The following is a 20,571-nucleotide window of genomic DNA, read 5'->3' as shown; positions in this document are numbered from 1 at the left end:
CTATATTTTCAAGCAGTCCTGGATGTCCTCCTTTGTGAGCGTCTTCAGTTGCACCGCTATGGCTGCCTCAATGTCCTGAATCAGTTCAAAACCTTTACCTTTTGTAGTTATTTTGTACTTAGGAAAAAGCCAAAAGTCACACGGTGCCAGATCCAGTGAACACATTGGATGAGAACACCATAATATTTTGACTAGCCTGCCTTTCATTAGAGGGCACTCAGCAGCTTCACTCACCTTACTTTTGGCCACACCTTGTAAAAACAGGAAAAAAGACTTCAGATTTGGTTTAAAAAGTGGCAAGCAGGGAAGGGGGTGTAGCAGTGGGGGTGGAGGGCTACAGTGGGCCAGTTCCTGGTGTGACACCAGTGATTTCCTTAGAGAGGAGGTGGGAGGGGATACCGGGGAATGCGAGGTGTGGTGTCTGGCTGGGAGCCCCCATCCCACTTTAAAATAATGCTTGTGTCTGCCGCACAACCAAGTCAGGACTAGCGTTCATCCATCTAGGCCTTTTAGAGGTGTGGAGGCTCATCTCTGGGTCAGGGCCCAGCATGGGCTTCTACCAGTGGTCCCCACCTTGTGGCTGCCCAGGCTGAATCTGTGCAGACAACCACTGGAGCTAAGGTGCAAGCAGCGGGGGTTGCGACCCACACCTTCCTGCTGTAGCTTTGTGCCCAGATGTGTGATCTGGGACTGGCCATGTTGGTCTTGGGCTACACCAATTTCTTGACAAATGCCTTCCCTAGGACAGCTCAACCCCATCTACTGCCAAGGCTGGGCCAGGAACCATCCAAATCTGCACAGCAATGACATATATACTAGGGAACTATTCACTGACTCTTGTGGATGCGTCGGATATACTTGCATTAATTGGAAATTCATCCAAGTGCCAAATGCAGTGGAATTAGTGATCAACACAGTTTAGGGCTGGGGATTTAGCTCAGCGGCAAAGAGCCTGCCTGGCAAGCGCAAGGTCGTGAGTTTGGTTCCCGGTTCCGGAGAAACAAAAAAAAAAAAAAAAAAAGATAGTAAACACAGTTTCACTTAAAAATTTCCACCACCCAAGTCTTTGAGGCCATGATGAGGGTTCGGGAAACCTCTTTTCAGCCTACAGAATAATAACTGACTCTAACCCGCCCTTTGGCAACACAGCAATTAAGGATTATGATAATGAATTGTTGCACATGGCCCATGACATGGCTGTGCCATTCTTCTTAGCCTTTGGAAACTCTGAGACAGCGATCTCCTGCACTCGTCTGAATCTAAGGACAGGCCTTCCTCTTGGCAGCAATAATGAGACACACAAGGCAAGAACTGGGTCCTGGTAGACTCGGGGATGCTGAGATGACTGTCGAAGGATTTCAGCTTTGTGTGGGTGACCAGACAAGCAGTGAGAGCCCCCGGGAGCCTCCGGAGCTGGGATTGTCGGACAGTGCTGTGAACATGCCAGCAGGCCACTGAACTGGAAAGCAGAGCGGCGTGGGTGCCTATGAACACCTCTTGAAATCTTGGACTCTCTTTAGAGAAAAAGAAGAGCCAGGAATGTTTAATGCTGCATATCACAGCCTTCAGAGCTACTAAAGAAGAAGGCAGGAAGACTGTAAAGAAGGAGATGGAGATCCCTCATCTTATGGAAACCTGAAGAAGATGAGTGGGCAGGCATTGAACACTGGGTCAACACCTGGAGACTTCATTTCTGGACTGCAGATTCCAATAGGACACATGGAAGATGCCACCCACCCAGTAGAATCTATATATTTCTTCTATCACAAGAATCTCTTCTGCATCCATGTAGGAACGGTTATTCTGCAGAGTCTAGAAAATGACACAAAACTCAAATGTGGGTACATGCCACTCTGTCGTATCACAGATAAGTCCGAGAGAACTGGGTGCAGAGCTTTCTCGGCAAGACCTCTCAGTGCTTCTGTCTGGTACTTGATGAAGAGAATCCAGTAGGCCATCTGGAACCAAGAACATGTTTACATGGGGCCGCAGAGGGCCACATTATATCTATGCAAACATCTTCAGGAATCCTCTTGGAAGAAATTATTTTCTGAAGGTGAAGGGCATGACCAAGAGGCAGTTTGTGAACAAACGTCCATGAGTTAAACCCCAAATCTCATGGATTAAAAGTCATCAACCGCAGTTCCTATTGCAACCATGTTCCCTGCCCTTAAAGAGCATCTACAAGTGAGATTGACCCGATTGCTGGCTTGGTTTGATTTGCTGTCTTCTATCTGGCCTCATGTAAACATAAACTAACCAACTGAATGCAGACCACACAAAAATCCTGTCTAAAGTGGAGGGTGGAAGTCTGACCATCCAGGATGGTGTAGGAGTTTCTGTCTAGCTTCTCACCCATGTCGTTCTTTTTTTTTTTTGGTACCGGGAATTGAACTCAAGACCTCGTGCTTGCCAGGCAGGAGCTCACCCATGTCTAGTTAATTCTTATATACTTTAAGGTTTTCTTTCTGTTCAATAAAATGCACTATCTTTTAAGTATATAATTGAGGAAAATAAGTGGTAAGAATGATGTGTTCAGAGCAAGGGGAGTATTTTGAGGGGGATTAGTGGCAACATATCTTATACTGTAATAATTTTTAAATTCAGACATTCACCAGTCACTGTATATTTTGATAGTCCCTTATATGTGTGCCAGGCATTTTTGCATAACTTTATTCCTCCTATTAACCTCCTGGAAGGCTGGACATGGTGGTACATGCCCATAATCCCAGCACTTGGGAAGCTGAGGCAGAAAGATCAATGCAAGTTGAAGGGCAGCCTGGGCTACATAGTGAGTTCAAGTTCAACCTGAACCACGTAGCAAGACCCTGCCTTCAAAAATATCTCCAGGGAGATAATTCCATTCAGTTTTACAGTGGAGGGTCATTAAAGATGCCCAGAGAGGCTAAAGAGTTTGTGCTGGGTCTGGTAGCAAAGCAAGAGAGCCTACATTCCCACACTGTCTAGGTGCGAAGCCTGTGCCCGCTGCTTCCAGCTTAGAGGAGGCAATGAGCCTTAGCTATTCAGGTTATTACTTACAACTCGAGTCTCAGAACTTTTTTTCTTGCTTTTTTTATTTGTTCATCACATTTATTTAGGTATATATAATGTACATTTTTGTTTCTTTTATTAGTATATATTTGCAGTGTAGAATGTTTACATTTATCATGGGGAGTTGGTACATGTACATAACACAGCTTGATTCTTTTTTTTTCTCCTTTCGTCCCCGTCCCTCTCTTCCCTCCCTGCTCTTCCCAACTCTTGGTCGCCTTTCTGCTTGTAAAATGTCTCTCCATTTTTTTATTCAATTATTTTTCCCCTCCCCTTTCTCCTCCTTCCCTCCACCTCTTGTCCCCTTCCCATTTGAAAAGATTTCCCTACTTCCTATTATCTAGTTTGGGTTTTTCATATAAGAGAAACCATGCAGCATTTAAACTTGTGTGTCTGATTTATTTCACTTAACGTTATGTTCCCAAGGTGCATCCATTTATCTACAAATGCCTCAAGTTTATCTCTTTATGGCACAGTAGTACTCTGTTGTGTGTAAATAACTTATTTTCTTTATCCATTCATCGATTGATGGGCATATGGGTCATTTCCAAGATTTAACTATTATGAATTGTGCTGCTATAAACCATATGCATGGATCACCATAATACAATAACCTTCACTCTTTTAGGACGATATCTAGAAGGGGAATAGCTGAGTCAAATGGAATTTCTAGTTGGAGTTTTTTTGAAGAATCTCCATACTGTTTTCCACAGAGGTTGTACTAGTTTATATTTCCACCAATAGTGTAAAAGGATTCCTTTTTCCCCACAGCCTCATCAGTATTTGTTATTATTTGATTTTTCCATGATAGCCATTCTTTCTGAAGTAAGATGGATTCTCAGTGCTGTTTTAATTTGCATTTCTCTAATGACCAGCGGTGAACATTTTTTTCGTGTATTTGCAGGCTATTTGTATTTCTTCTGAGAAGTGTTTATTCGTTTTAGTTGCCCATTTTGTGATTGGGTCTTTTATTGGGAGGGTCTAATTTTTTAAGTTCTTTATATAGTCTAGTTGTTAGAAAGTTGTTAAATTCTTTGTATAACCTAGTTGAGGAACAGCTGGCAAATCTTTTTTGCCATTCTGCAGGTCGCCTCTTCACTCTGTTGGTTGTTTCCTTTGATGTGCAGCTTTTTAACTTGATATGATCTCATTTGTTGATGCTTGGTATTATTTCTGGTGCTACTGGAGTTCTAGTCAGAGTCCTTGCCTACACTTATGTCTTCAAGAATTTTACCTATTTTATCTTCCAGCAGGCTGTTTCTGTGGGCCTAAGAAACTGTGCTCAGCAGAGAAGGGCAGAAGCTTGTGGAAACATGTGGAAGAGTTTCAGTCTCTCAAAGGGATGACAAGAATGGCCCCAGGAGACTGGGCCAGAGAGCTCCCTGGAACATTTGAGCCAAGCAGGAGAGCCCTTCCAGCTGTCATCACCAGCCACAAAACACCACTGCCTCACAGGTGGCCTGGGCCAAAGTCAACTTACCCAAAAGCATCAATGACCCAAACCATTCCAATCTGAATGAGAGACACTTGGTCTTATTTGACAAAACAAAAACCAGCAACAACGACAACAATCCCAGCAGGACCCACTAGGAGTGACGCAAGAGAAGGCTACCCCAAAAGTCAGAGACCAGGAAAAAAGCTGACTGCCCAGGGCCAGCTTCACACTCCAAGCAAAATGTATGCCCCTGGGACACTGGAGATGAGGTCAGAGAGAGGTAAAGCGTGGGAAACAGAGGAAGAGCAATCGCAATGGTGCTTTGACTCCATCGGGTAGTGCAGCATGAACACACGGCCCCTGGGAACGTGGAAAGAAAGCTCTACTGCCCCTCCCTGAGATGGGTCCCCTGGCGTCTTTCTAGAGAGAGCATCGCATGAATTAAAGGTGACAGTTATATATGTAGGTACTTTTCACCCACTGTGACCTCTAAATGCATGCCAATCAATTGTTCTGGCGCTCGATGAGCCCCTGATGTTAAAAAAATATTTCTGTGCTGGACTGAGAATTTGGCAGAGGGCCACTTTCCTCATGCAGAGTCATGGGGAATCTTGGCTGCACTGGGTTTTAATCTTTTGTGCCGACTTTGAATTCACCCCTACTCCAGTAAGACTCCACTCCTGATGCTTGACTCTGTGGGGCATCTTCTGAAAGCCCAGAGCCCAGCGGCTGAAGGCATGAACTGATACACGGTTTTCGAAAGGTGGTTTTATTTCTAAAATAAAGGTGGTTAAATTCCTCATCACTAGCAATTCTGGTGTGGCGGGCTAACCCAACTGGGGAACTTTTTTGTGGGGGCTTCTCAGGAAAGAAGTGAATTTTCTTTTCCTTACTCCTTCCTCCCTTGTCCCTTTACCAGGTGAAGCCCAAGATTCTCTTGCACCAAAGCGAAAGATGTGAATCCTTTGCACTTAAAGCCTAGCCCAGGTTGAGAATGAACAGAGCTAGTGCAAGATGGAAGTAGACTCTGTTTTGTTTTTATAATTTAGATATATTTTTACTGATACACAAAAACATAAAAATTGTACCTGATTATTTAAAATAATAAATAATTTATGGTATAAAATTATACCTATTTATGGGATACCAAGTGAGGTTTTAATACATGTATATGCTGTATAATGTTTAAATAAGGTCAGACATATCAATCTCCTCAAATGTTGATGAAAACATTTAAAGTCCTTTCTTCTGGCTTTTTGAAATATGCAGTATATGACCACTGTCTAAATCACCCAGCTGTGCAACAGAACACCAGAATTTCTCACTCCTGTCTCACTCTAACTTAGTACGCATTGACCAACCCCTCTGATCGCTCCCTTGTCTGTCCCCTCCCCTGCCTTTGGTAACCACCACTCTTTTATGAGATCAAAATTGTCTATATTCCATGAATGAGGGAGATTATATGCTGGTTGTCTTTCTATGCCTGGCTTATTTCGCTTAATCTCTAGTTCTGTCTAAGTTGTTACAGACGACAGGATTTCATCCTTTTTATGACTGAATAGTCTTCCACTGTATGTATGTACCACATTTCTTTATCCATTCATCAGTTGATGGGCACTTAGGTTATTTCCATTGCTTGGCTATCTGGAATACTACTGCAATAAACATGGTAGTGCAGAGGTCTCCTCAACAGACAGATTTCATTTCCTGTGGATATACACCCAGCAATGGAACTGCTTGATCATATTATAGTTCTGTTTTTATTTTTTTAGTAACTTCCATACTGTTTTCCATAATTGGCCATAGTAATTTACAATGGATGTAGATTCTTTTTTTAAAAGTAATTTACACTTTGGATACACATAATGGTCACAATCATCATAGGGAATTTGCACCTACATGTGATATATCTTGATTCTTCTTTTCCCCCATTCTCCTCCCCTCCTTTCAACCCTCCTTCCCCTCCTCATTTACAAAAGTTTTATTTCCATTTTCTGTCCTTCTATTCTTTTTTCCCTTTTCTCTTCCTTCCTCTCCCTTTCCCGTTCCATGTTCCCCTTCCCATTTAAACATTTTCTTCCTAATCCCAATATCTATCTTGCATTTTGGTCCTTATTTATCCTTTTGTTCTCTCACACAAGAGAAACAATGCAATACTTAAACATGTGTGTCCAATTTGTTTCACTTAAGGCTGTGGTCTCAGGGTGAAAACATTTACCTAAAAATGTCTCACATTTATCCTTCTTTATGGCAGAGTAGTACTCTATTGTATGCAAAAGCCACATTTTCTTTATTCATTCATCAGTTGATGGGTATCTGGGCTGTTCCCAAGATTTAGCTATTACAAACTGTGCTGCTGTTAACATGGATGTGCATATATCACTGTGGTACGATGCTTTTAACTCTTTGGGGAAGATAACAAGAAGGGGGATAGCTGGGTCAAATGGAACCTCTGGGTTTAATTTTTTAAGGAATCGCCATGCTGAGTCTATATTGGTCATAACAATCTACAGTCCCACCAACGGTGAAAAAGTCTTCCTTTTTCCCCCCTGCAGCTTCTCCCACATTTGGTATCGGTTGATTTCTTGATAGCCATTCTTTCTGGAGTGAGGTGGAATCTCGGTGTTGTTTTAATTTGCATGTCTCAAATGGCCAGTGATGTTGGACATTTTTTCTTGCAATGCACCTGGATTCTTGAAGCAAGAGAGGGTTCCTATAGAAAGTGAATTGGAAAGAGGTAAGGGATATCGGGCTATGTGAGAAATAGGAGGCCTCACCCTTCTCCCATGCAGTTTCCCACAGAGCCCTGACCTTGAGTGGGAGGTGACTGCCACATGCCTCTGAAGGCTGGACACTAAGCGCAGTGAGTGGCCTGGCATCATGAAGAGGGTCCCTGTGGCCAACCTGTGCCAATAGAGGGCTTAAAGTCTACGAGGGAGAGCAAGACCGGGGAGGTTGGAATTCGAGTCCAAGAAGCAGCGTCAGGCAGATGACAGAGATCACATGCCACACACCACCAAGGAAGCAAAGAGAACAAGGCAACAGTGGATCTCGCACGAGGCCTTGCCTTTGTGTTCCCAGGACGAGGACTCTTGCGGAGGGGGAGCCCTGCTAATAACTAATACTGGATCTCTCCTCTACCTAAGGAGTGAGGGCAGGGTACTCAAGCTGTTTAACTTTTATTTATAAAAGTGAATAAATGGGTTGTTTCTTAAAGCCTGAGTTCTGCTTCATAGTTTGTTCCTCAATATTGCTATTATGCCTAACATCAGCAAAGGTTTCTTTGGCTGTACTTCCATGTGCAAAAGTTCCTGAGCTCTGCAAACTGCTGTCCTTTGGCCTGTGGATTAAAAGACTCTTGGCCTCTGACTTTGTTCCCACTTGAGACCTGTCCCACAGCACCCTTTGGGGATGTTTCCCATTGTTTCAACCTGGTAGAACACTGAGCTTCTTTATAACAACTCACCCAGATGTGGTATATCTGTACCAATTCCCCAAAACAAACGAATTATTACATATCATAAACAAGTACCACGAAAAATCAACAACACTGTGACGCCCCTCTGTGAACAAATGCCGTAGATTATTGTCAGTATGTGGCGTGCATGATGTCTGGTACGTATTACATGCTCATAGATTTTATTGGAAATAAAATACAAAAAGTCATATGAATTAAGCTGGGTTCTCTTAATTAGGAAATTAGGAATTAGTCTGTAGTCTGCTAATGGTTAAAATCTCCTAATTAAGAAAACCCAGCTTAATTCATAAGATTTTTGTCCCATTGCTCCTGTCCTTTTTTTTTTCTTTTGTTTTCTTTTCTTGAGACTGGGTCTCACTATGCAGTTCAGGCTGATCCTAACCTCACTGTGTAACCCAGGTCGACCTCAGACTTTCAGCAGTTCTCCTGCCTCAGCCTCCCAAGTGCTGGGATTACAGGTTTGTGCCACCACACTCAGTCGCTCTTGCTCCTTTCTAAAGCAGTTCCGGAAGTCCTCTTTCATGAGGCTTTTTAGCTGTGCTGTCACAACTACCCCATGTCCTAAACTGATTCAAAACGTTTGCCTTTCATGGTCATTTTTACACTGGGGAAGAGCCAGAAGCTGCACAGTGCTGGATCGGTGAATAAGTTAGATGAGGACATGCCACAATGTTTTTATTTGATTGGAAACTGCCATAAATGGTTAGTACGATGTGATCAGAAAAATACTCTGACTGGTAAATATTGTATTATAATAAAAGACACATGGCCTTTTATTCTCCTCAAAATGTTCCCACCCTCTTGTTTTAAATGCACTAATGCAGACATTCTTGGTAATGTGACTTTTACTGTAGAAAGTTTTATTAAAATTTTAATATTTACTATACTGTTTGATCAGCCTGCTTATCTGTCATTACGGTGTCACGCTGCAGAATTCATGACTTCACTGCCCTGAACATCCTCTGTGCTCCGCCTGTTCGTGCCCAGCCCCTATTCTGTGGCAACCACTCACTTGCTCATTGTCTTTATCGTTTGTCTTTTCCAGAATGTCATGTAGTTGGAACCAAACAACATGTAGCCTTTTTAGGGCAGTGGAAACACACACTTAAGGTTCCCCAGCGTCTTTTTTGGCTTGACGGCTCATTTCTCTTATCACTGAACAATATTCCGTCGTCAGGATGGTTTATTTACTATGGTTTATTTATCCATTCACCTATTGATGAATATCGTGGTTGTTTCCAACTTTTGACAATAAATAAAACTGCCATAAAAATTTAAGTGCAGATTTTTCATGAACATAAATTTTCAACTTATTTGGGTAAATGCTCAGTAGTATGGCTGCTGAGTTGTCTAGTAAAGATTGTGTTCAACTCTATAAAGCCTAGTTTCAAAAAAACTTTTGTTTTGTTTTGTTTTTGTCTTTTTGAGGCAGGGTCTCGCTATGCAGTTCAGGCTGGTCCTGAGCTCATTTTGTAGCCCACGCTGGCCTCGAACTCACAATGATCCTCCTGCCTCAGCCTCCCGAGTGCTGGGATTGCAGGCGTGCGCCACCACACCCGGCCTCAAAAAAAACTTTCTAGCTAGTATTACCCCATAAAATAAGGACAGGTTAGTAGGTTATGAAAAAGCAAGCCCCACTTTTACTGGTACCAAGCAAACATAGTCCTAACATATTCAAAACATATTCCTAACTCTAATGTACTTGAATTTAATGAGTAATATGCTATACACAGTAATTGCCCCCTTTGATTTCATTTTGGCCTTTTCAATTTGACTTCCAAGACAGACTGTTCTGCAAATGTGTCTTCTCACAGGAATATATCTTCTAGGGGAAGAAATATTACTTTGACAAAGGAAGCTACCATCATCACAAAAGTCAAAACAAAATCAAAAATATCCTCTTGGTAATTAAGGTTATTTTTTAAGTGGTGTTGGTCTGAAACCAGCATATATATTTTCAGAGCTTTGTAATCATCGAAACTATTCTCCACCATCCTGGGAAATGTGCATTTGGATAGACTCCAAGAATCTTAGCAACAAGACAGCAGCTCCCAAGCAGAGCCCCACTCCTCAGATGGGGCCAGAATCCCAGAGACAAAGAACTATTTACTGACATGAACTGTCTTGTTTCTGAAGCAGGAATCCCAAGGACCAAGCTAATGAGAAGTCTCGGTGCCAGGATGTCATATTGGGTTAGGAAGACCGATCCATTAACAGACTGTATGTCTACACTCAGCCCAGACCGGAGGAGAGGCAGAGCAAACACGTACAGCGGCTTCTGAAAAGACCTCGGCACTTGACATCAGTACAGCAAGACGATCACTGTGTTTAGCTGGAGTGTGGGAAAGGTCTCGGGCCACAGAGTGTTTCTTGAATAAATGGGCAGTCTGGCATGGAGCAGCAGAGGCTGACAGCTGCAGGCCCGGCAACAACAGTGCCCACAAACTCCTCAGCATGACATTTGGAGCTCTTATATGATGACCTGGAAGGTAAAACATACCTTCTCTTGTCTTCTGGTCCATCTTTACCACAAGCCTCACCCAGGCCTGGTGTAGATGGGAAACATAAGCGCAGCACAGCAATAGCTGTCCCTAAGTTTCAGAAGAATAATTTACTTTTCTACAAACTGAAAGGAAGGTAACATTTCTCTACACCCCATCTAGAGTTGTCTTTGAATATTTTCTAACTTGAAAATATCCCGGGGAAACAGCAAGTCAAGCATAGAAAAGGGCTTCAATCGATACCAATACCAGGAGAGATCACTGTTTGCTGAGCTCCTCAGAGAGCAACGTGCTAAGCCCTTCCCAGTCATCACCTCACTGTAGCCTCACAATTCTATAACTTGGAAACACCACAAACACCCTTTTAGTGGTGGGACCAGCAACATCGAGATAATCTAGAAATTTGTTAGAAATGAAATTCCTCAGGCCCTACCCTAGACCTATGAATCAGAAACTCTAAGGGCAGAGCGATCCATTTTTAACAAGCTCTCCTGGTAATTCTGATGCATGCTCAAGTGTGAGGACCCTTGGACCAGGAATGTAGCCAAAACTACACAGCCAGCAGGATCCAAAGGCTAGTAATTTGGAGCTCTTGCTTCTAACCATTGTGCTATGTATTTACCTGGTCCAAGACAGAAGATCGCCTTCTCTATCTACAATCACTAACTTCAAATCTAAAGAATCAGAAAGCACTGAAAGATAGTTGGCCTCTAAAAGTGTCTGGTCAAATTCATAAGGGGGGATAAAAGGGAGAAGTAACCTGCCTTTCCTTCATTAAGGCTTAGACCCTTGTTGTCTTCATAGGACACTGTTACATTCCTCAGGGGAATGAGTATTGCCTGCTTGTTTAACACCCCACTCCAACCTAGCCACAAAGAAACTCCCAGCGACTATACCCAGACCTCATGGATTCTTCATCTCACAACCAAGAGGATGCACAACTCGAAGGAGCAACTCAAAGAGTGGAAAATAGCTGACATAAACTAAAAAATTAAAAGCATCTATATTACTTTCCTAGGAATAGCATAACACAGTATCACAAAATGTGGCTTTGAACAATAAAAATTTATCGTTACACAGCTCTGGAGGTTAGAAGTTTGAAATCAAGGTGTTGGAAGGGCCATGGTTTCCTGAAACCTATGGGGGAAGATGCTTCCTTACCTCTTCCAGTTTTTAGGGGCACCAGATGTTGCTTGGCTGTGGCAACAAAATTCATGTGGTCTTTGCATTCTCTGTGTCTCTTTACCTCAGCTTCCCACTGTCTAGGCCCAGCTCTCTGTCCAAATTTCCCCTTTCTTATATGGTCACCAGTCATATTTGATAAGAGGCTTGTTCTACTCCATGCAACCTCATCCTGACTAATTATACCTGCAACGCCATATTTGTAAATAAGGTCATATTCTGAAGTAATAGGAGTTGGGATTCTTTACGTGAATTTTGAGGAGAATGCAACTCAACTTATTAACAGTGTCTATTTTGAGGGTGGGGATTAAACTGTAGAAATTTCCTTGCAATGTGTTTGCTGTGGAACCGTTTCAGAGAATCTTAGACTGACATAAGTATGGCTTATTATCAGAACCATCTGGTATTTGTTAAAACTCGAGTTTTCAAGGCTTCATCCCATATATTCTGAATCAGAAGGGAAGTCAGGAATCTGTATGGGCAAAAGCGCCCCTGTGACTCCGATGTAGCTAGCCCTTTGATGCCCTCAAATTTTGGAAGCACAGTTCTGGCCGACCCTCTCAAGATGCTTGACATTCTGGCCCAGGTGAGAGCCAAGTCTGAGCATATAGCCAGGCTTTCTTTAACACTCCAGCCTGTGAGGCCCATGGTGAGCTCTAAACGCAGACTGGCTGCTCTGCAGTACTCAAGGGGCATTCCCCAGATGTCCCCTAATTTGTCTTCGTGCTCAGGTCTCAGATTATTACCTGCTTTGGTTCACAGCCAGCACCATAAATTTAGAGAAACCTGATTCCGAGACACATTATTTCACTGGGTTCTAATTAAGTGGAACCAGAGCCCTTACAATTCATCCTTCTCCTTCAGAGGAGTCAGGGAAGTCACTAAGGACCACTGCCCAACTCAGGAAGGAAGACAGCAAAGGCATTCTCACGACTCTGAGCTGAGCCCGGGAGAGGAGCTGTATAGAACTTTGGAGGAAGCAGAAATCAGTGAGGGAAAACGTCCGACAGGGTTAGCCTCACGCCTTCCTCCGGAACACACTTTCTTGCCCAACCTGCCTCACAGACTCCCTGTCAGCAGCCCAAGACCAGGCACTGTTCTAACTGTATTTGCCAGACGAGGCAGCAGAGCATGTGCCTTGCCTGGGCCTTAAGTTCAGTAACTGCTTTTATCTCTCAGAAGACCCTTTTCTTCGTGTTTGGTTCTCACTGATCTCATTACAAGGAGCAGTACCTATTCACATGGGCCTGAGAAAAGGGAGGCGAACTTACCAAAAAAACATAGTTCCCATGGAATCCAAGAGCAGGGAAGAATCCACCCGGCTTTATGAACGTCCTGTGCCCGTGTGCCTGTACTCATATTTCCCTTTTCCTTCACCGAAGGGCTTCCCTGTCACTACCCCTGCACGTGATAGTCATACAGTTGCTTTGGTCACCAAGACCCCACAACCCTCCAGCTCTTCCCCTACTGCTCAACTGCTCAGTCCCTCAGTTCCCATTTCCAAATCCCCAGGAAAGGAGTCAAATCTGTCCTGTCAGGTGACTTTCCAATTTGCTGTGACTGAAGGGCAGGTCACAGTACAAACCCTGGCACCTCGTGGAGGGCTGTGGGTGAGTGTCACCACAGAAGGGTGCGGGGGAGCACACTCAAGGCGTGTCCACAGCAGACACAAAGTCCTTGTCATTTTTAAGGCACACACTAGAGAGCAGACACTGAGCTATACAACAGCGATCCTTACTGCAAATGTTCCAGGTGGTCACTACACACGTGGAAACTGAGTTGCAGTAACTTGTTAAGGATCTCTCAGCTAGTAAGAGTTAGAGAGGAATTGAAGCTCAAGTCCATCAGATTTCATAATCATATACTTTGCTATGTGCCATTCAACCCAGGGTGATTGCACCAGGAGATGGTATTGTAGCAGGAAATGCCCCTGCTCAGCCAGTATACTTCAGTTTGTTAGTTGCCCAGGTAATAGTTCCTGTTCCAGATCTGGCTGCTCTCGTCTCTTAGAAATGGCTGGTCACTGTGATGCACACTGTATAAACCAATTGACAAGCCATTCTGCCTCTGTACTTCCTGCTTGCTTATCTAGTATAAGCCCTAGACCACCAGAGATCAGGGCCTAATATTTTGGGAGTGATCCTGATCAGTGCCTGGAGACATAAATAAGTCTGCCTCCAAAGCCTGGGTGCCATTTCAGTGTTTCTGCTTGCCACTGCAGTATCATTTCATCAAGTCAGGGAAAACTGGATATCAACTGTCTGCATCCTGCTTATCCTACCAAACGATACTGAATATAAAATAAATCACATACTGGAAAGTTCCCTGGGGAAGCTGATAAATGTGAAAACTTGAATGTACCTACTGCTACCATCCCACAGTGTGGTGTGTGTCCATTGGGCATTTCCCAAAGAAATGTGAAGCATTTTTTTTACCTCTATTCTCTGTGGCCAGACTTGGTCAGGACCACAGCAGGGGTCTTAGCAGCTATCCAAGACCTCCTATAAAGAACTATTCATCCCTGGTGGTGTGGCACCACATAAACAGGATATTAATTCTCAACTCTGAGCTTGGCCCTCCAAGGCAGGTAGCTGTTTGAATTGGAGTGACTTTATCTTGGACTTAGAAACCTAGCCAAAAGAGTTGGTTGACGGGACTCCAGGTAGGCATGACAACACAAACCACCATCACAGACAACTCTCAAATATTACTGGCACCCTTAAGCTCTAATGTGGGACTCAGATCTATGGCATTTCTGCCCCAGAAGAGAGGTGAGCGGCAGGGATTTGTTCATACATGGACATGGTAGGTATGATTTGAGACTATAGAACAGGCCATGTTCTATGTTGGAGACCACAAATTCACAATGGTTATTTTTACATACTTCCCAAAGGGATAAACGGCACTTGAGAATATTGGTCTGACCTTTTTGAGATTTCCCATTATCTCTTTAGGGATGGGCCATCCTCTCCCACCCACTAAGACAGAAACCACTAAGACTAAGACTACTCAGACTAAAGACACTCCAGGGCAAGATCCTACTTAGCATAAGACCACTGCTGCCCTCTGAGTCATCGATAATCCCCTCCTCAATCAATAGATGCCAAGGTTCTGGCTGCCTTGTGGCCTTCTGTTCCTTGTGAACAACTGGTCATCCCAGATCTCTGCTGTACCGCCATTTTGTCTCTTGCTCTTTCCTTCTTTCCCTCTCACAGTGCGCTGTAACACTGGCAGGAGATTGGGGCTCACTGCAGGGGTCTCTGATATTCTTTGGCTCTTGTGTCTCCAGTTAATTTTATGTGTCCACTTGGCTGACCTATGGTGTCCAATTGTTTGGCCAAATACTAGTGTAGATGCCACTGTGCTGGTATTTTGCATCTATAATCAGTTAATTTTAAGTAAAACATATTATTCTCTATAATGTAGGAGGGGGATATAGCTCAGCAGCATAAGCACCTGCCTGGCAAGCTCAAGGTCCTGAGTTCGATTCCTGGTACCAAATATATATATATATATATATATATGATGTAAGAGGGCTTCATCCAATCAGTGGAAGAACTTAGAAGCAAACACTAAGTTTTCCTGGAAAGAAGGAACTCTACCTGACTTTCTAGCCTGTTGGATTGCCCAACAAATTCCAAACTAGAGACTTTATTATCAATCTTCTTCTGAATTTCCAGCCACCGACCTGCCTTAAGGTCCCTTAAAATAAATATCTTTTCGCTTGCTGGTGCCTTCCCTTTAGAGCATCTTAACTGATAGAGTCCTCAAGAGCTAAACCATTATTGGTAGCCCATTGACAGCCAGCCCACATTGATTAAGTAGCTACTGCCGGAAGAGACCGGGTCAGACAGAGAGGAAAGCAGACCATGAACAGAGCCCAAGCAGGCACTATGGAATGAGTCCCTCCTGCCCTGGGCTCCTGTCTCTCCCCCAGAGACTTACATAGCCTCAGAGAGCTCACTAAGGATGGAACAGATCTTCATGCCTCAACATACAGCCCAGCTACATGGCATCGCCCGGGAACTTATTAGAAATGCAGACGTTCAGGCCCTGCCTATGACCAACTGAAGCAGAATCTGCATTTTGACAGGATTTCTACATTCTTAAAATGTATATAAAGTTCAAGAGGCACTGTGGTTAAAAGTAATCTGATTATCCAGGATGAACACTGAGCTAAATATTCATAAATATGGGTGGGGTTCCTGACTGGACTCTCACCAGTTCTGAGCACTTGGGCAAAACTAATTAGGAAATGAACATGTTCAGAACTAATGAGCATATATCCCTTTAGCTGGGTTTCACTGTGTGCCAGTCACTGAGCTAGGCATGGTATATATATATAAACTCCCTCAACCCTCCTGTCAAACCCATGAGGAAGGTATTATTAATATTTCCATCTTACAAATGCTAAACTGAAATGCAGAAATGTTAAGCAATTCCCAAAGTCACACAACAAATAAACAGCTGAGTCAGGATTTTAACTCAGACAGCCTAGCTTTGTAGGTATATTCTTCCTCTCAGATTGAAAGAACAGAATCTCCATATTTTTATATCAGTCATCTGAACCAAGTTTTAGCAGAGGACAGAGTAATTCTGACTAAAAGGATTCAAAGAAAGGTTCATAAGGTACCGGAGAAAAACCAAAAAAAAAAAGAAAGGTTCATAAAAGAGATAACTTTTGAAATGCTCTTCGATGACAGGCAGGAGTTTGGGAGAAGTTATGAACCGTGGTACTTCCATGGATAAGAAAACTGTTTCCATAATGAAGAGGGAGTTTTCCATGCAGCCAAGTACTCCTGTATCGCTGTTCCCTTTGCCCAGACCATCCTCAACTCGTTCACCTGGTGACCTGGTTTTTCTTGGTATCATCCTTCAGATCAACCTGCCAAGACCCTCAAACTGTCAGGTTCCCTGCGGAACTATCCCAGCACCAGTAGCTTTTCCTTCTTGACTTTCATGCCAGCTTATAATTAAACAGTTATTATGCAGGAGTGTCTAAGTAATGCCTCGTTCTCCCACCAAACTGTGAGCTTTGTGAAGGCAGGGATTGTACCTGCTTCTGCTCACTTGTGAATTTCTGTAGCCTCACTGAGTGCTTGCACACAGTCAGCACTCAGTAACCGTTAGGTACCATAGATGCAGAGCAAGGATTGTCTGCAGCCCTCGGTAATCATCACCCCTCCCTTGCATCCTCACAGAGGATGGAAAATGAGTTGTGACCCAAAATAGAAAACCACCCTCCTCTTGATTAATTAATGGCAAACAAGAATGCTGCCAAAGCTACAAGTCTTGGGTTTATCCATTTTGACTCATTCCTAATTTGAAGCCACAATGAACACAGACAAACAGCTGTTGATAAACCTAGTGGCTGCTATTGGTACAAGGTTGCACTGTTATCACCGAAAGCACAGTGAGAAGGATAATATACATACGTGTAAATTAAAAACGTGTATGACATTTCAACAATTCTGTGACCTCTTAAAACATGAAGATCAAAAAGGAATGAGACTAAGTCAAATTCTTCTGTTTTAAGGCACTGCAAGGTTAGCTCAAACACCAGAAATGTTGACCTAAAGGGGAAAATTCTTCAGAGTTACATAACAGATTCAACCAGTTTTTCCAAATAAATCCTCTTTTCACTGTGAAAACCTTCTTTCAGATGCTGGTACCATTTTGATAAAGGGTTAATTTAGTGGTCACTGAAAAGATCCATTGCAGTTCAAAGCCCTACCTCATGTGGTCTGCTCAGGGCCCCACTGCAAAGCCCTTCCTCCCAGGTCACTTGGCTAGGACAGTGTTTAAATAAAAGCGTCTCTTTTCCAAAACAGGTTGCCATTTATTAAATGTGCAATTCTTCTTAGGGTTCAGTTTTGCGTTCATTTGCTTGTTTACCAAGTCTCAGTCTTTTTTAGCCCTAAATCTAAACACATTTCCAGCTGGAATTTAGGCCCAAGGATTTTTCAAAGTATGTCAGACTATAGAATGTTGTTCTTTCTTTTAGGAAGGCCTTATCATATCCCGCCACACACATACTGGTTTTGTGAAAACAAATTCACATGAAAATCAATATGAAGCACAGCTTTAGGACTGCTGACAGTGAAAAGAAATCTTAACCGTGGCTGTGAGCTCTTCTGGCAGAGGTTTCTTGGACTCCCCACATACAGCAAAGAATCTACTAAGAGATATTCAATTCTCCGGCAATTCTTAATTGCCCAAAGCAAATGTACTCTGAATGCAATTTAGTAACTGATATTCAGTGCAATCTGTAAGATGATTTAAAGACAGAAATAATTGACTTCTTAGAAAGCAGGATTTCTCTAGAGAAAGGAATGCTCATGTTTATAGTTGCTCTTTATAAAATTTGAGGTTCGTTTGCTAGTTTGCTCAGAAGCCAGAAATTAATGGAAAAACTCTCCAATGCTGATTGTCAATATCTTCTAAATCTGAGACCTCTGACGAAAAATGACTCATGCATGCCTCTGCTCAGCAGTCTGCTTCCTGGCCTCACAAACAACAAAAAGGTAGACACTTTCTCTGTTAAGCAGGCCCTGCAAAATATTTATTACTTAGGACCAAGTTATCTGCATTTAGGAAGCAAACTCCCCCTCATTTAGGACTTTCCAAAACCCGTCCAACGCTTAAACCAGGAATCTCAAAGTGGCAGCCTAGTGGCGGAATGCAGCTGGCATATGTGTATCAGCTGGCACTGACAGTATTTTTAAATTGAATTCCCATGTCTTTGGACATGCTACCTTCTATTATATACATCTGGTTCACTTCCTTAATTGACATTACCTGCTGGCTCTTAAAGGCATTTGAGCTTATTACTGAAATCATAAAGACTGAAATCACCCTGAAAAGTTTTATGTCCCTCCTAGTTTCAGTAAAGAGTATCTGAAAAAATTACTTAAACTTCTCATCATAATTTAATATTACCATTGTGAAACTCTTTCATTCAACCAGGCAGAAATGTCTCCGTGGGTTATTTGGATTTTTGGACACTCAGTGCTGCGAGGTGGGTATGCTTTTGTAGGATTTTAAAATTGCATTATCTCGTCCCTTTCTGATTAATAACCATTGCATTTCACTGTTGTCAGTGTGACCGTCACCGCCATCACACACACACACTCACTCTTTTAGTACACACTAACCCTTTTCAATTCTTGTCATGGTTTGGATCAAGAATGTCCCCCAAAGGCCTTCTGTGTTCACTGGCAGCGCTTTTGGAAGAGGACTGAATTACTGGGATGCTACGGCTGACTTGCTGTCAGGAGGTGGGGCCGGATTCGAGGTGGGTCACTGGGGCAGTGACCCTGAAAGGTTTATCTCCCTCCCTGCTCCCTCACATCTCCCTGTTTCCTGGCTGCATGCTGTGCACAGCTTTCCTCTGCCAGACCCTTCCACGGTGCCATTCGAACCTCCAGTCGGCCAACCGTGGATGTAACTGTGAGCCAAAGCAAACCTCTCCTCCTTGGAATTGTGTGTGTTGGGCGTTGTGTCTCAGCAGTGAGAAGGCAACTGAAACAGCCCTCCATTGTTCTGTGAGCTAGGACACAAGAAGGGAAATTGATTAGAACTGTGTGCAAAGTAATAGTAAATAGGATCTGAGGTAGGAAGTCCTTGAGGAAGATGTTTCTTCATAATAGATAAACTTTGGTGTGCCCTCTTGATTCACCATTTTGACTGCTCAGAAAGCATCATTGTTCGGGTGCTAACTCTTCAAAATAAGTCCATAAAAACAAGAGTCCTGTCTAATGAAAGAGTAATTGAAATTCTGAAAATTGGATTTCCCACGGAGAATCAGAAACCCACTGGTTGAGCCAAATAAAAAACACGCCCACTGACTTTCAGACTTGGCTGTCACTGCTGACTACAAAACAAACAACTAGAAGCAAGCAGCCACAGATGTTACACCCCGGCATTGCTTAGGCGGCACCAAGAGCCTATTGTGCTCAGCACTGTCTGGTGGGTCATTCCCATAAGCAGTGAGCCACTGTTCCTCAGCTGGACAACGAAGGCCCAGCTGGCCCAGTCAGGAGACTCTTCTGCACTCCAAGGCCCCCAAGACAGCTTCCTCAGAAGAGCTAGGGCTGCCTTCCTCCCCGCACATCTAATCAGATTGGGCCTACCACCCTGCCCCTGCCCAAGGGGTTTTCTCTTTTCACCTGTTTTTCTACAATGACTTTTTAAAATTTCTCTTCTAAAGCATCCTGGCCAAGCTTTCTAGCCCTCTGCTCTCACTACATTGCTTCTAGGTAAAGACAAACTTTAATCTGTCTCCCTATTCCATAGAGAACAAAGGGCTACTTTCTCCAACCTACATCATCTCAAATTCACTGCAGCCCCAGCCCTTTCGGCCAAGCACATTTATCTCCGTGCTTTCCCACCACGCCGTGGTGCTTGCCAGTCCTTGCCTTTTCTCAGGCTCTTGTGCCTTCTCTGTCCAGAGTCTACGACCTAGAGCCCATTCCCTAGCGGCAGGGCTGGGCACAGTGGGTGGCGGGGCACCCGGGGTGACGGCGGCGGGGGGCCGGGGGAGACAGCCAGGCACCAGGGAGACAGCAGTGGGTGGAGCTCCAGGGAGCCGCCCGTGCCCCATCCCAGGCTGCGGCGCCACCCTACCTGCTCCCTTCAGCCCTCTTCCCCACCCTCCCCGCTGTCGCCTTTCCTGCAGGGCTGCTGTCATGGCTGCGTGGAGGGAGCCACAGGTCTGGTGGAAGCTCATGCTGGTGGGGGGGACAGTAGCACTGGGAAGACCACGTACGTGAAGCAGCACTTGATAGGCCAGTTCAAGAAGTAAGAAGCCACGCTGAGCGTGGAGCCGCACCCACTCAAGTTCCATGGCAACCCGGTGTAGAGCAGGGAGGGCCAGGAGAAGTGGGCTGCCCGCGGCCACCACCCCCAGACTACGTGCTGTTACC

At 43.9% G+C, this 20,571-nt stretch overlaps 1 pseudogene; it reads left to right on the top strand.

Annotated features, from left to right (window-relative positions):
- Positions 1 to 675: 675 nt before the first annotated feature.
- On the top strand, positions 676 to 1,953 carry LOC102015027 (annotated as a pseudogene).
- The last annotated feature ends 18,618 nt before the right edge of the window (positions 1,954 to 20,571 follow it).

Source organism: Chinchilla lanigera, unplaced genomic scaffold, assembly GCF_000276665.1.
Source record: "Chinchilla lanigera isolate Chin_1 unplaced genomic scaffold, ChiLan1.0 scaffold00024, whole genome shotgun sequence".
Classification (NCBI taxonomy): Eukaryota; Metazoa; Chordata; class Mammalia; order Rodentia; family Chinchillidae; genus Chinchilla; species Chinchilla lanigera.
This window is presented reverse-complemented; position numbering and strand designations above follow the sequence as displayed.